The sequence below is a fragment of the Mus musculus genome, chromosome 3 (genome assembly GCF_000001635.26).
Source record: "Mus musculus strain C57BL/6J chromosome 3, GRCm38.p6 C57BL/6J".
In the NCBI taxonomy this organism is placed as follows: Eukaryota; Metazoa; Chordata; class Mammalia; order Rodentia; family Muridae; genus Mus; species Mus musculus.
The window spans coordinates 130,828,553-130,844,833 of record NC_000069.6 but is presented as its reverse complement, the minus strand read 5'-3'; positions in this window follow the sequence as shown (position 1 = coordinate 130,844,833).

The following is a 16,281-nucleotide window of genomic DNA, read 5'->3' as shown; positions in this document are numbered from 1 at the left end:
AAAGTATCCAAGGAGCTAAAGAGATCTGCAACCCTGTAGGTACAACAACATTATGAACTAACCAGTACCCCGGAGCTCTTGACTCTAGCTACATATGTATCAAAAGATGGCCTAGTTGGCCATCACTGGAAAGAGAGGCCCATGGGACACACAAGAGAATGGGTGGGTAGGGAAGTGCGGGGGAGGGTATGGGGGACTTTTGGCATAGCATTGGAAATGTCATTGAGGAAAATATGTAATAAATAAAAAAATAAATAAAAATAAAAAGTAAAAAAAAAAAAAAAAAAAAAAAAGAATTGCTCAGGCTTCCATAACCCCAATAAGCTATCTGGTTCACCAAGCTGGAGTTCAGTGGAACAGTTTTGCCTGGCTCATGTCCCTCCAAGAAAAGTAACACAGTGCTGGTATCAGCAAACCAGGTCAAGCATGAAGCTGGGCCAGTTTGACCAATGAGATTCAACAGCACAGGCAGGTCATAAGAGGAGCTTTGCCCTTGGTTCTTCATACTCTACAACAGCAGGACTCAGGGGTTGCACAGAGATCCCTAGATCCATGCAGCCAAAAAAGTTTTTAGTATCTGCCTCTTCCAGGAAAAACAAACAAACACTAAAACAAAACCTTGATCCATTTTGTAGACTCCAGTTTTCAACTGTAACACCTGGTAGTGGGGGAGATGTAGACAGAGGGAGCGTCTTAGTTAGGGTGTTACTGCTGTGAACAGACACCATGACCAATGCAAGTCTTATAAGGACAACATTTAATTGGGGCCGGCTTACAGGTTCAGAGGTTCAGTCCATTATCATCAAGTGGGTAACATGGCAGCGTCCAGGCAGGCATGGTGCAGGAGGAGCTGAGAGTTCTACATCTTCATCTGAAGGCTGCTAGCAGAATACTGACTTCCAGGCAGCTAGGACTAGGATATTAAAGCCCATGCCCATAGTGAACACCTCCAACAAGGCCATACCTTCTAATAGGGCCGCTCCCTGGGCCAAGCACATACAAACCATCACAGGGAGAATGCCTTAGGTCTAGAAAGTAAGCAGGATTGCTCTGGTCTTGATTGATGGGGGTCTGCCAGTTCCTGTTAACTCAGAACCAGTCAAATGTGCACTTGGGCTGAGATCTCCCAGCCTCGGAACTGGGTTTCTAACAGAAGGTTATAAATAGGCTTCCTCCAGTCCTCTGTAGAGTTTCTAACTCTAGACTAGCCCCCCAATGGGTTAGAAAGAAAAAAAAATCAACAGAAGATTCATCACATGCTGCTACATTCTATCTTAAAGAATATATCTCCTCCTCCTCTTCTTCCTCCTCCTCCTCCTCCTCCTCCTCCTCCTCCTTCTTCTGTTTTTGTATGTTTGTTTAAAGAAAGAATAGGGTTGTTCGGTAAGGCTTGTTGTAACGTGGGAGGAGGGGGATACGGAGAATTTTAAAAAGTGGAATTTTTCAAATCTGAGCAGGGACGAGGACTGAAACCGCTCTTGACGCTTATCAGGACTTTATTTTAACTCTTCACACAAGTCAGTAATCTGACTGTTTGCCATGGTGAGACAATTGCATGTATTTGCATTTTTTTTTCTATGTGTGAGAATTTAATTTTTTACAACCCGCTGTGTTTTTCAGGCCCTTTAACTAATAGGCTTTTATCACCTTATGATTGCCTAATTTTCTCTTAATTGCTTTATGACAATACAATTTATTTTGCTCGCTCCCACCCTGCGGGTCCACTTCCTAATGAAGGACTTAGGCATTTGCATGTGCTACTGTGCAATGGCTTAATGTTTGAATCCCTCTTCTTCCTCGTGAGTAGAGGAAGAAAAACTGAAGTTGAAAGAGCGGTAAAATTGCTATGCACGCTTGCCACCAAGGTCTTTCGGGTGACTTTGGCATGGTTCTTTGAGTTGTATACATATGCACACCTTGCATATGAAGAGAGCAAGCTGGCTGCGGCCATTTAGAGGCACAGAGACTCCCTGAGTCTGTGATTCCCACCCACTGCTCCTGTACACAGTGTTTATTAGATTTGTTAATTTGATTAAGTGGAGGTGTTTGTTGTGTGTGTGTGGGGGGGGAGACAAATAAATTCAGAGCAAACTTTCAAAGCAGCCATGTGTTTTTCTTTATTAAATTTATATAGTTAACGATCCTGACAAAAATCTCTGTGGAAGTAGAACTAAAGGCTGGAATGTATCCCAGTGATAAAACACTTCCTAGTATGCACCAAGCCCTTGGTTCAGTCATCAACAATACAGGGGAAAGAAAACCCCTGAGAGTAAAGATGTCTGTCCTCTGAAAGTGCTCAGTCCAGGTCAGCATGCAAATTGTCACTAGTCCTGGGTGTATTTCTTGATGACAGATAAGAAACTTACAGGAAGTAAAATCTAGCCAGCGGAGGCAGCATCTATTAGAATGGGGTCGTAAGCATGCCTAATGCCACAGACGGCAATACAAACTTCTATTTGCCATTTTAATGATTTGATAATAGCTACCATCAATTGTGAGAGTCTTGTTTGTAACACACACTTTACACAATTTTACCAAAGTTCCAGGAGATTTGATAAGGCAGCCTCCATTCTCATTTAGAACTTGCACTGATCAAATTTACATAAATAATAGGTGGCAGAGCCTAAGTCCAAAACCCAGACTTTGTAACCATAAAGCCCTGACCTAGTACACATGCGGTCTCTCTTTAAAAGCCTTAGTTGCTCCCAAAGCCCTCAAGCTGGTAACAGAGAAGCAGCATGCTCTCCTTCCTCCAAATGAAGGCAAGGGGGTGAGTACCATTTCAGTCCCCAACCTCATAGCAGAGAGTCAGGCAAGCCGGGCTTCTCAACTCCTGAGCCTGCATTCTTTTGAAAAAAAGAAGTGGTTTTGAATTGAAACCTGTCATCATACTGAGAACTTCAGTGGAGAGCATGACTGTAAGTCAGAGTACCAACATCTGGGCTCCCACTGGCTTGCCTGGCAACCAGGGAGAGAGAGAGGAGGCCTTCTTCTGGTGCCATGATTGGTCAGTTACTCAATGACCTTGGTCAGGTGGTTTCAACTCCTGAGACCTATAAAATGATGAGGTTCAACCAGCGTCTCCATGCTTCCTTCCAGATCCATAGGGTGATGCTATTTCATGAACTATGATCTCTGTAATATGACCGTTAGCCAGGAGGCCTGAGGTATAATATCTATCTGCTTAACATATCTTTATATAGACAGAATACAGGATTGTACTGGCTAGTTTTGTGTCAACTTGACACAGCTGGAGTTATCACAGAGAAAGGAGCTTCAGTTGAGGAAATGCCTCCATGAGATCCAGCTGTGAGGCATTTCCTCAATTAGTGATCAAGGGGGAAAGGCCCCTTGTGGGTGGGACCATCTCTGGGCTGGTAGTCTTGGGTTCTATAAGAGAGCAGGCTGAGCAAGCCAGGGGAAGCAAGCCAGTAAAGAACATCCCTCCATGGCCTCTGCATCAGCTCCTGCTTCCTGACCTGCTTGAGTTCCAGTCCTGACTTCCTTGGTGATGAACAGCAGTATGGAAGTGTAAGCTGAATAAGCCCTTTCCTCCCCAACTTGCTTCTTGGTCATGATGTTTGTGCAGGAATAGAAACCCTGACTAAGACAAGGATGTACATTTATTAAATTTATAATAATGATGATGCTTGGGACTATTGGGTCTCCTGCTTGTAACTGTGTCATGAACCCAGGCCATGTAGACAAATATCTTCAGATAAATCACACCAAGCTGAGGTTTAGTTGCAAAGATAAAATCAAAATGGACTGTACTGCTTTAAGAATTAAAGGAGTATATACCTTTTTAAAGAGTTGGCTATGCAAGCTTAAGGGCCTGAGTTTGGGTCCTCAGCTCCCCAAAACAAGCTGGACACGCCAGTCCTCCAGAACTAGGGAGCTAGAAGTGACTTGGAGGGGCTCGCTGGCCAGTCATTCTAGACACAAACGTGGGCTCCAGGAGCTCCTGTCTCACGCGGAAGATGGAAGAATGAAAAGGAAGCCACCTGACATCAAACTCTGGTCCACACGTATATGGACGGACAAAGTGCACCCTCATATACTTGGGTGCGTGTGCACTCCCACACAAGAATTACACGATTCATTTTACTTTCATGAACAAAAGAGTTACTGAGCATCCTGCTTTGTCCTACCTGTAACTCATAACATTACCCCCACAATCCCCATTCTCCTGATTATATTAGAATTTGGACATTGCCACCATTGAACAAATGCAGCATGTGGGAGTTACTAGATCGGGAGTATGCGCTACTGTCTTCATTCTGGTACAACTACAATAACTGCTTTTATAAGCACTTATATGCTCAGTTGTTCGGTTGACTTGCTTCTAATCCCAGAAGCTCTGAGGAAAATCAAAGCTATTGTCATTTTGTATTAATGAGGTTGGTCACTTAATAAGCTTGAAGACTGGCTATCTCCGTGATCACACAGCCCAGCAAGCTGTAAAACCAGAATTTGATGTCAGAGAGAGGCTGTGTATGGAGCTTATACTGTGCACTAGAACCTGGGAAAGACCACGTGACAAGATGGAGTCAAGAAGGTGGAGTCTGTGTCGCGGTGGGGAAAGGTAACCTCAGAACACTAGGAGCAGAAAGACTAGGACTGATGAGATGAGTGGGGGGCGGAGCTTCAGTTGGAGGCGGGGCGGGGCATGCTTTAAAAGACAAAAAAAAAAAAAAAAAAAAAAAAACAGAGCCCTAAGGGAAAAAATTAGAAAACACAAAGTTGGGAGAGAGGCACTGGGGACAGGTAGGTCCCCAGGAATTTACCACAGTGTCACTGTGTAATCATCAGAGTCCCTAGTGATGAGTCTAGAGGGTTCAAGGAAAAGCTGACCCCTGTGTCCTGGGTACCCTCAGAACAGGAGGAAATGAAATACCGAGACCTTCCGCACTGGTGAGAGGCGGGTCGGGATTTGAACCCAGGTGGTCTGAACAGCAGCATTTTGTGTTCACTGCCACATTCTGTCGAATTATCATTTGGGGGAAGAAAAATGACTGTCAATCTTGCTGGATAACTACATAACCCATTTTCTTAATATTTTGAACTTACGATTTTTAAATCCCATTTTTTAAAATGTGTCACATGACTGATGAATAGTCTCCAATGCTATCCAATGCCTGTATGTTCTCCGATACCAATAAAGTCACTTCAACGCCTACCACACTGGTGGAAACAGATTTAGCAGGAGTAAGCACAGAGCAGTATTAGAGAAAGGCTACTTGGGAGGCTGTAGAAATCACAGGACTGCTGAAAAGAAGTGGCTTGTCCGTTCTGTGTGAAACCCATATCCTTTAATATACTCCTGTTTTGTAAACGGAAGTTGACAAGCAGTGAAATACAATACCAAGTACCACATTAAAACAAAACCATAATGACCATGTTTGGTTGTTGGAAGAAAGTGGGGCTGTTATCGGTCAGAAATGATAAATGATACAAAGCAAAAACCCCAGACTTCAAGCTTCAGCCATAGGCAGGGAAGCAGGGACGTGCCCCCCCCCGCCCCCCAACCCCTGTCCGATGGCCTGCTGGAGCCGTGGGATAATGAGCCTGGCTTGCGGCCACCACTGTGGGTTACCCCAGTCCCCGAACCCACAAGCAGGGCCGCTGTGCCTTCTCTCCCTGCCTTGAGGCAATCTTCAATTTCAGAAGGGCACAGAATCAAACAGACAGCAATTAGTGCGGCCAAGCCTTGAAAAGAACCCGATCTCTGGCATGGAGAGCCTGTCTGCAGAAAGCCAGCATTTCCTTGTTTGTGGAGAGAAACAGCAAGAACAATTAAAAGTTTCAAATCAAATGTAATTCCTTTCAAGTTGGGTTTGGTGAAATATACATAAATTTCATATCAGAGCCTTAGCTCAAGCCCTGTGCTGTTTGTTTGTTTTACAGTACACGGCTTTCATCTTCGCGGAAGATGTCATAAAAGCACATTTCAAAAATTACCATTGGCACCCAGTTTCCTATTTGATTATGTTCTGGCACAAAGCCCTGCCAGCAATACAGAGCCTCTATTTGGGCCTCTCCAATTGGAAGATAATCGCATATCCCACCTACCTTTCAACACTCCCAACCCCCACAAGGCAGCCATCTTGGAAGCCACAAGGAATAATTCAAGTGATGTAAGAAAGACGGTGATTTCCATTTTAGTTTACCTCGGGCAAACTCATCTCGGGCGCCCCTTGAAACAGCGACACCCAGAGCACCGGGAGTCAGAAGCACCAGATACCAATTACAAGCTGGGAACTAAATACCATAATTAACGAGAGATACACTTTCATCTAAAAGGAGTCCAAAATGTTGCTGGAGAAAGAAAAAAGTCAAGTGAAACTCCATAATTATAATAAATTGTGCCGTTTCCCCCACCTATCGAACAACAAAGGTGTCCATGTCTTTGGGATTGCGTAGCCAAACATTTTACAATTAACACTTGACTCTGAAATAAAGGTCTGACGGTAGCAATAAACAAGCCAATTGAGCACTTGAACCTCGGAGCCTGATACACACCAGTGGCCTCCACCGCATATCAATTTCAAACGTGCTCTTAAGACCAAGATTATAGATCCTTTCCCCGGTTACCACTCTGATGAAATGTGTCTTCCATGCACATTGTTTTCACAAGCAGGTTCATCGTCTACTTTGTTCTCTGTAGATGACTCAATGGCTAAAAATAATTGGATCTCCCCATTCACCCCCCCCCCCATCATCTTTTGAGCTTCTTCCGGAAGTCTGTTAATTTCAACAAATTTCTTTGCAGGGGCAGGGCTGAGAACTCAACCCTATGTGCACTGACCGTTCACCAAGGTCAGCACACACACAAAAGATTATCATGCTAACGGACTTGATGGTTTGTTTTTCTTTGTCTTGGTGAAGATTAGTGTGTACATTTGGGGGCAGATGACACAGACAGAGCAAACACAGAAGCGTTCTCTGGTCATATTAGAAGCGTCTGCCAAGACCCGGGCATTAGGGATGGAGAAACAAGCTAAGATGCAAAGGGTGTTGTGATCCTAAAGTGTCAAGGTTAAAATACTGCTGTAATCCTGGCTGCTTTATCCCCATAGCTTCATCGAAGAGCTTACTTACAAATGCAAACGGGAGTGCAGTCTGGAGATCAATTACAAATCGCCCTTCAGATGCCTTTAATCCTTTTGTTGCCATTTCTAATAAAAAAATAAGGATTATTTTTTTTAAGACAGCAAAAAGAGAGAACATATAAACAGTTTAAATCTTCAGCTGAAAAAGAAAGAGCTTGAGAGTGGTTTCTCTCCCTCGACCTTTTAAGCCACCAGTGACCTCCAGCCTGTTCTTCATGGCTCTTCGTTGATCATGGCGCACAAAGACAGCGCAGCAGACGGGAACACGGAATCCTTTTGCATGTGACCTACCCAAAACCTAAAAGCAAGCCCTCACTCAAATACCAACTCAGCTGAAAAGGAAATTGGATGAAACAGTCCATCACTTGTTGCTGTCTCAGGGATGATGATGATGATGATGATGGTGATGGTGATGATGATGATGAGAGGTGGGTAATGTCTGTTTGGTACTTCCTATAAACCAGGCATACTACACGTGCCCCAAGAACAACCATTGTAGTAAGTACTTTACAGTGTTTTATCGGAGACCAAATTTGCAGATAACTTCTCCAAAGTCACGTGGCCAGAACATCCTGGAGGCAGGAACCTGAGACCTCGGGCAATGTGTTGTGAGATTTTAAATTAGAAGTGCTATATTAACATCTTTGAACCTTGTAGGGTCCCAAAGACATCACCTTGAGATGCTCTCGTCTCATCAGATAGGTCCCATTCCTTGTCTGTCCCTCAACCCAACAGGAAGTGCTTTCTGCCTGTGTAGTTCTCCGGTGTCTTGAAGAGACTGCATCCCACCCTACCCTCAAACTAATGGGTTTCACTCTCTCCCAGATTGTAAAACAAGCTAACCTCATTTTGCCATGGTATATCACTCTGTGGTTACTCCAAAACTCTCCTCCTACAGTCTCTTCTAGATCTTTCTGCTCCTAAATCCAACCCTCTCATGGCTGATGTGGTACATGGTGCCTTCTCCTAAGCACTGCATATATAGAAGTAGCCACGAAGCTGCTTTTGCTTTAATCTGCCTCGTGGTGGGTGTCAAATGGCACCGCATCTTGTCCTAGTTAGGGAAGGAGATTCTTGTTTGACAAAATGCATAGAGCTAGGTCAGAGCAGGCAAGCAGCTAGAGCCTTGGAGAACCTTTCTGTTGCCTGTCCAGTCTCTCTGAAATCAGCCAGGCAAGAAAATAAGTGTGAAGTCCTGTCAGCAAGCTGGGTCTCTTCCTAGGCAAGCTGCCTTCTTCCCCCTCTCCTGTTGCTGAGCTGTAACTCCTAGGGCCAACAGCAGTGCCTGAGAGGCAGAGAGGCCCAGAGCATCGCCCGGGACTGGTAATGATGAAAGCTGGGGCATCACGAAGCAGCCGCATCATGAAGCCAGATGCTGGTTTCAAACAAACAAGGCAGATCTGGCACCAAGCTGGGAGGTCCGCAGTCAGTAACAACTGTGCTCCCCACTCCCCTCAGCCCCACGTGTTTGTAAGAAGGAAAAAGCCTTCGGAATGTAGCAGAATAGTCCTTACTATATCACCTACATGGGTGACAATGGGGATTTTAGCAGCTGAGTTGGATGCAGGTGCAATCCTGGACTGGGCAGCACTCGGAGAGTCAGTAAGTGAGAAATGAGTGGTCAGATAGGCATTCACTAGCTAGGTGAATGTGACAATACCAACTTACAAGACTGCTATGAATACCGAGTCAAATAATAAATGCCAAGGACCTGTTACAGAGCGAGGACTCATAAACAGGAGACAGGGGATCCACAGACTCTTCAGTTTCATCCTAGGCTCTATTTAAGCCTTTGTTCCTGTGTAACCAGAGACTACACAACAAATCAACATTAATGGTAACACATGGGAGTGCTCATGTTCAATTTGGGTGAATTCAAAGTCTGAAGAGACAAGTGCTCGCCGCATCATCAGGGATGTCCTCCAATGTCATGACACATCTTTGTCTGAAATGAAACTTTTATTAGACTAGAAGAGGTTTTTTATTTTTTTTTCATATTTTTTCCAGAGCTGTTTTATTTGTGCTTAGGGTTCTACTGTGTATTGAGCAATGGGACTTTGGGTTTGCAACAAAAGACTAAGATAGCACATAGCAGTGTAAGGGTACTATTTACAGTAGTAAATAGATCCTGGAGCCAGGGCTACATCCTGCAGTCTCCAACAAGGAAATGCCTCTGTTTGGTTGGTTTTGTTTTTGAGGTGAGATATTGCTGTTGAACCCCGGGTATCATCAGACTTCTGACCCTCCTGCCTTGCCCTCCCAGTGCTGAAATTACAGACCGAAACCTGGCTAGAAGACTCTGTTGGATGTAGTAGAAAGGATGATACTTAAATATACGAAGTTTGTGAGGGATAATGATATCTTGACCAAGCTTTCCCAGAGGCAGTTCATCAAGGTAGGGGACACACTATCAGAGTGACACATATATGCACAGCTAAATGATTATCTGCATCTGGGTTGACCCATAATTTGGTCAGAACAACAAACTCCAACTAGTTCAAGCAGAGAAGCAAAGTGTGGAAGAAATGTGTGTATCTTATCAAGATAGTCTCTAAAACATTTAACCCAATACTGTATATTCTAAAGGACATGGCCTAAGAATGAAAGAAATGAATATAAATCACATTAGAATTCAATGAAGGTCAAAGTCTACTGTGTAACAAAGGAGTCCTCAGATCTCGGATCATTCATTTTCTTACTCACACAAAGCCTGTTGCTAGATGAGAGAAAAAAAGGAGGCTGATGCCCCATGTTTTGTGTCAGCTTAACCAGTCTAAAGGGATGTGCAGTTACTTGGTAGGCCTTTCTGGAGCATTGTGTGAAGATGTGTTCAAAATAGAATAGCTTTAGGACTAGTGAACTGGGTAAGGCAAATGCCTGCTTCCAATCCCTGATCTAAATGTCATTTGGCCTTACCCGATCTGCTGAAGGCCCAAATAGAACAAAAGAGGGGCCAGATTAGCTCTTTGCATGGGCCATGGTATCTACCTTCTCTGTTTCTAGAATTTGCTAGTTTTTAACCCTTTACAGGATATACATTAGCCCAATCTTGACTCTCAGGTCATTATACTCAGAGTGAAACTTATACCTTCATATCTATATCTTTATATCAGCTATGCCCATATCATATCTGTCTGTCTGTCTGCATGTCTGTCTGTCTGTCTGTCTGTCTCTTCCTATTGGTTCTTTTCTCTGGTCAACACTCACTAATACAAAGGTACTCTGGTTGCTAAGTTTTCAACTTGGTCATGATGGTTGTTGTTTATGTACAGGGTCATACCCCCAGTCCAACCCTACAAAAGCCTGGGAATTAGAAGTATATAGATATTCAGTGAACACTAAATAAAGGGAAATATAAGTACACTAATAAGAAGAATGAAAATCCTAAGGAACAGCAGGCTAGGAAGCAACCCCCAGACCTGCCCTCCCCACCATGCCATTACTGGGTGATCTAGAATTGACTTTAATCTCACTTCATAAACAGTACTTTTCCTAATTATAAAGCGATGCATGTGAACATTTACGGGAAAAAGAATAAGAAGGAAACTTGAAACGTCATATGTATAATCCCACAGACCCCTGACATAATTACAGCATGTTTATTCACTTTCTCTTGTACCTTCAATTTCATGTTTTAGAATTAGACAATTTTTATGCCCCTCGCCTATGAACTCTGTAGCAAAGCTCTTTTAACTCTTCCTTCCTCATAAGACTCAGGGGACGCAGGATCCTCCTGGTGGGAGGAACAGAGAGGAGGAGGTCACTGTCTACAAGACCCGGTGTTGTTGGGCCATGCTTGGCAGAACAGAGCTCTGGGCTACAGTTAATGACGCATTCAGGGGGAGGGCCATCTGCTAATAAAAAAGAAATGCACACACACACTGAGGCTTTTCAGGGGACTATGGGACATGAAAAACAGTGTGATCTGTAGAGAACCAAGGTGACCAAGACTGTGACAAAGTTCAGCAGAGTCGCATAAGCCTGCCACAGCCTAACCAATAAGATGCCCCCAGAAGGTAATGCCAGGGATTAGGAGGTCTTCCACACAAAGGAGGTGCTTTCAGGCTCAGTGGGCTGATGTGTCTGCCGGATGGCATATGCTTTCGTTATTCCAGGAAATGAAAATGGACTTTTGGTGAAAGACCAACAAAAATCTTTGTAAGAATAAAGACAGGATAGTGAATACAAAGGCTTGGAGTTGGGGGAGGGAAACGGGGAGCTTGAGGAAGGGACTGTTTAATGTTTGTTGAGCAAAATTAAACTCTTTAAACCTGTGCCAAGCTAATTTAGTAATAGGAGGCTTTGTGCTTGTAACTCACGTAATCTCTATGGTGTCTGTACTTTGAGATTCCTCGCACTGTCGCATGAACAGTTTGTGCACCTGAATTGATCGCATGCTCTTGTTCAGTGGCTGCAGGGTGGAAGGGTGTGACTGGGGGAGAGAATGGGGAAAGGTCAGAAGTCCACGGAGCAGCCTGCTTGAAAAACACGTCCGCACTGAGAGAGGCAATGAAGGTTGGCTGGTGCTTCCTGCTAGAAGGTTGTTCCAAAGGACTTCATCTTACCGCACCCCTCCCATCTGCTGAAGTTGCCCCTGCTCTGAGGACATGGCTTTATCTTGCTTCGAGTGGCTTCTCAAAGCACACTGGAGTGTCACGTGTAGGATTACATTTTTTTTTTCTGAAGCAGCAGAGGACAAGTGTGGTCCTGCCACCACTGTGAAACTTCAGATGGTCTCCAGACACTCAACTTACTACAGCTATCAGGAGGAGACAATAGGATTCCAAAGGAATTACAGTCTTTACTGCAAATCTGGACAAGAAGAGAGATAACACCATCTTGTCCATTTAAACTTAAGCAGGCTGAACTCTAAACACAAGGAGAGAATCGAGGTAGGGAAACTTAGCTCCATGGGACCTAGCGAGTAACAGAAGCAAACAAGCTGAGGCAAAGTCATCAGACGTTAAATATGTCGACGTTTAATGCAGGAAGCTGGCTGTAGTGGTACACATCTCTAATCCCAGCACTCATCAGGCAGAGGCAGATGGATCTCTGTGAGTTTGAGGCCAGCCTGGTCTACAGAGTGAGTTCTAGGACAGCCAGATCTACATAGTGAGACCCTGTCTCAATCAATCAATCAATCAATCAATCAATCAATCAATTTTAATGTGTCAGGCTAGTCAGAAACAATAGGTGGCTATAACCATGTAGTCGAGCTGATTCTTTGCCAGTCACTGTCCTATCTATTCTGTCTTCTACACCCCAGTGCCCCTGAAATCCTAATAAGGTAATAAAAATATATGTGTATTCCTATGGATAATTAAGCATTGTGCTGTATAGTCTTCTTGCTTAGATTCTCTTTATCCTGTACTTTGTGTGTTGTGTATGCATATATATATATTTGATATATGATATAAATATATGTAAAGTATCTTTAAGAGTCAGTTTGTTTGTTATAAAAGAAATCAGCATTAATCTGGCCAAACTCTTTGCGTCTATGTTGCGGAATATCTCCGCTCTTGCCACACAATACGTGTCCCATTGGAACACACTGCCTGTACTCATCCTCTGAGTTTATTTCAAATAATGCTTACTTGCTTTTAGTAAGTCATAACACACAATTAAGTGCTCATCACTGCTTAACGAAAGAGTCATCTTTTCCATTTCACCAGATCCTGCCCAGCTTCTAGCTTGATCTGCTCAAAGCAAAAGTAATTCATGACCACCAATGCATGATCAGCCATCCGTGAGCTACTACTCCATGGCTCAGAAGTCACCTCCACTCGCCTCGTGTCCTGGACTCGTGTCACGTGACTCTCTCATTTTGTTCACTTTGGGCCATTACCTTTTCCCTAACTCTTTCAAAGGTACATTCATTTCTACAGAAACAAGAAAGCCACTTACTTGGGGAAAGCATACATTTTTTCCTGAACAAAATGTAGTAGGTAAGAAAGGCTATGATACTATGAAATGGATCTTTGATGAGTCCATAAATCCATAAATCTCTCAGAAATTTATTGTGAAACTAATTTAAAACTGATCTAACAACTTATATAGCCATATTTAGGCCAGTGCTTAGCTGGTTTAGATTTTTTTAAAAGTCACCTGTATATGTGTGTCATATATGCCATATGTGTACAGGTGCCCACAAAAGCCAGAAGAGGACATTAGATCCCCTGAGCTGGAGTTACAGGCTATTTTAAGCTATTTTACATGGTACAAAGAACCAAATTAAGGTCCTCTGCAAAGGCAGCAAGTGTTCTTAACTGCTAAGCCATCTTTCTGGTCCCTCCGTGCTTAACTGTTTTATATGATTCTGGACAAAATGCCACCTATGATTAAAAAGAAAATCCCGGACCTGCAAGGGTGTCACTTGGCAGCATTTAGATCCCCAGGACCCATGTAGAAGCTGGTGGGGGAGGGAAAGGTGGCCACCTGTAATCCCAGCACTTAGAAGGCAGAGGCAGGGGATCCCAGCTGAGAAGGCAGACCAGACTCTGTTTCAAAAACATAAAAGCAACAAACTAAAATTCCTGATGTCAACCTTGGGCTTATACCCACAGAACAATACATACACATTAATACACATCTCAATACACAGAAATATACACGCACACACACACACACACACACACATGCACACACTAAAAAAATAATCCTTATAGAAATTTGCTAATACACTTAATTATTTTTGAAAAACAGCTGAACTTTAAAAAAAAAATTATCCTGCTCCTCCCGCACAATGCAAAGTCTGGGTTTCTGGCCTAGGGCGTTTGTTCCATTAGCCCTTTGGCTTTTTATGTTTTTAAGTCTCAAGTCGATGCCTTGCAGAGATGAGAATCACTAAAGTATGGATAAAAGGTACGCTGATCAAATGCACTCTCTGTAATTTGTAAACAAAACGAAATTGATGCTTCCCATCTAATCGCTAGCTAAGCTGGGCTTCCAGCACTAGGGTCTAGGCTGCCCATGGGGCTGCAGGAGACTCCTTCATCGGCTTGGAGGAGAAGACCCTGACTTCTCTATTACGTGCACCTCTAGGTTGCTGATCGCTAGGGAGGGTTGCTACTTCCTCAGTGAAATATTTCCCAGGTTCTCACCTACGTGGCAGGTACTGCCCAAGTTGCCGAGGCTACAAGTAACAGGTCTGTACTCTCAACCCAATGGAGTTCCCACCCAGCTGTATGGAGAGCAAAATGCAGAGATGAAAACATGTGATGTGTTGAAAGGTGATAACTGCTGTGCCTGGAACAACCTGGAGGTGGTGGGGAGCACCGAAGACCAGGTAACGGCCACTCATAGGAGCAGTAGGGCAGTTAGCTCCATTCTATCATACGTGTCTGGGTTAGGAAGTCCCTAGGCACTGGGAGGAGCATTAGAGCAGTTATACCTCCATTATAGAATACACTCCTGGGTTAGGAAGCCACCAAGACTTCTCTGTAGAGGGACTTCAGAAGATATATCCATCAAAAGTCACCAAATCTCTTTTGAATCATCCTATAAATTGATCGCTTTCTCTAGTTTTGACACCATAGTATTTAGCTTAGTTACTACCGCAGTACAGGTAAGCCAAAGGCAGTCTTTATTGAAGTTTCCACGTAGTGTGGGCTGTTCAATCATTTAACAATTACTTATTGAGTTGTTACTATGGGATGGGCATGCTTACAACACATCGGTATGGGTGCACTTGGTTGCATATAAAAATAAAGAGAGCTCAGAACTAGTTAATAATAAAGCAAGTGTTTTAGCTCAAGTAATTGAAAAGTATGTAATTGGGGCTGGCTTCTTCTAGGCTTCCAACAGGTTCCATGTCACAGGTGGAAGCAGTCTCCTGCTATTCTTCCCCCCCTCCCCCCATCCCACGCCTATTCTCTACGGTTCCTGCATCATCCCTTACTGGCCCCATGATGTTGCAAATCGCATCCAGACAAGAGTATCATTGTCCCGTCTCTTCTCCTGACATTGAGATTCACCATGACTAACATCACTTGGTATCACCTGCCCACTTTTGAGCCAATAGTGTGACCAAAAGCAGAACTGCCACAATTGAGCTATCCCAGGTCCTGTGTGACAACCTCAGGACCCCAATGTCATCCTCTCTGGAACAGTGAGATCTGCAAGTGGTAATGAGTCCTCCCGAGGCGCGAGAATTTGTGGTTAGGTGCCAAGCACACAGTGCTACTATACTGCACCTCATTCAGGATTTAAAGATGAATGGGTTGCCATGGTCCTTTAAAGTCTTTTTTCTTTCTATTTTTCCAAAAATTCAGACTATTTAACTAAAAGGAAACAAATTTCTGGATAGAGAATAATTTAATAAATATAAATACAAATGCATTTAGGGTTCACACACAATTAGCTACAATGGGTGGGCACAAGATAAATTTAGGTTTAGTATCGAGCATTAAAATTATATGTGAATTGTCTGCAGCTTGTGCTTTGTGATGTGAGAAAGAAATGGACCTTTAAGAAACCACCTGTGCCCACTCTAGGCTGAGACAGGAAGGCCCATTTTAGCTAGGGAGACTCTAGGGAATTGACTCTTGGCATCGGAAAACAACCTTCACTGTGTGTGTGAGAGAGAGACAGGGAGAGACAGAGAGACTTTGCGTGTGTGTTTGTGTGTGTACACACATATGCGCATGGCATCCACACTTGTGGAGACCAGAGGACAACCTCGAGGGTCACTTGCAGGAATGACATCCATCTGCTTTGAGACAGGGTCTCCCACTGACCAGGAGCTCACCAATTAGGCTAAACTGGCTGGGATTCTCCTGTAACTGCCTTCCCAGTTTTGGGATTACAAGGACATGCCACCAAGCCTGGCATTTTTATTCGAGTGCTAGGTATTGAACTCGGTTCCTCATTCTTGTGGGACAACTGTTTTACAGATAAGACTATCTCCTTCTTCCCAGTACTGGGCTCTTGTTAATTAGAAAGACAGGCACTGGGGCTGGCTGAAATTACATGCTGGACCAAGAAAACAAAACAAAACAAGACAAAAACAAAACAAAACAAAACAAAACAAAACAAAGAAACTATTTTTACAGCTGTCAATCAGTAGTTAGTCTTGCAGAGAGAAGTCTGATCCCTAGGGTTATAGCCAAACTGGGAACACCCAGGACGGTTGAACGGACGGCCAGAAACAAGTCACCAACCAAGCATAATC